Below are 592 nucleotides of genomic sequence, written 5' to 3' on the forward strand. Positions count from 1 at the left end.
TTTGCAGATATGCTTGACATCCAAGACTCATTCACGGTACCTAGACAGTGGATGTTCCAAGCATATGACTGGAGACAAGTCAAAGTTCTTGTCTCTAAACTTAAAAGATGGAGGATTTGTTAAATACGGTGACAATAACAAAGGTAAGATACTCGGTATTGGAGATATAGGAAACGAATCGACTACAATGATCAAAGACGTTCTTTATGTAAAGGATTTAAAGCGCAATTTGATTAGTATAAGTCAACTCTGTGATAAGGGATTCTAGGTATGCTTTACATCTCAGTCTTGTATAATTGAGCACAAGGAGAATAAAGACATAAGGTTGGTAGGTGACAGGATCAATAACATTTACATGCTTGATTTTAATGCTTTGCCTGCTAGTACTATTTGCTGCTTATTATCCATTTCTGATGAAAACTGGTTATGGCATAAGAGAGTGGCTCATATACATATGGACCACCTGAACAAACTAGTTAGTAAACAGTTAGTTCTAGGAATCCCAAATAGAAAGTTCACTAAGGATAAGTTGTGTGATTCCTATGAGAAGAGTAAGCTAGTTAAGTCATCCTTTCCCCCAATAGATTTAGTT

The sequence above is a fragment of the Cicer arietinum genome, chromosome 3 (genome assembly GCF_000331145.2).
Source record: "Cicer arietinum cultivar CDC Frontier isolate Library 1 chromosome 3, Cicar.CDCFrontier_v2.0, whole genome shotgun sequence".
NCBI classification, from domain to species: domain Eukaryota; kingdom Viridiplantae; phylum Streptophyta; class Magnoliopsida; order Fabales; family Fabaceae; genus Cicer; species Cicer arietinum.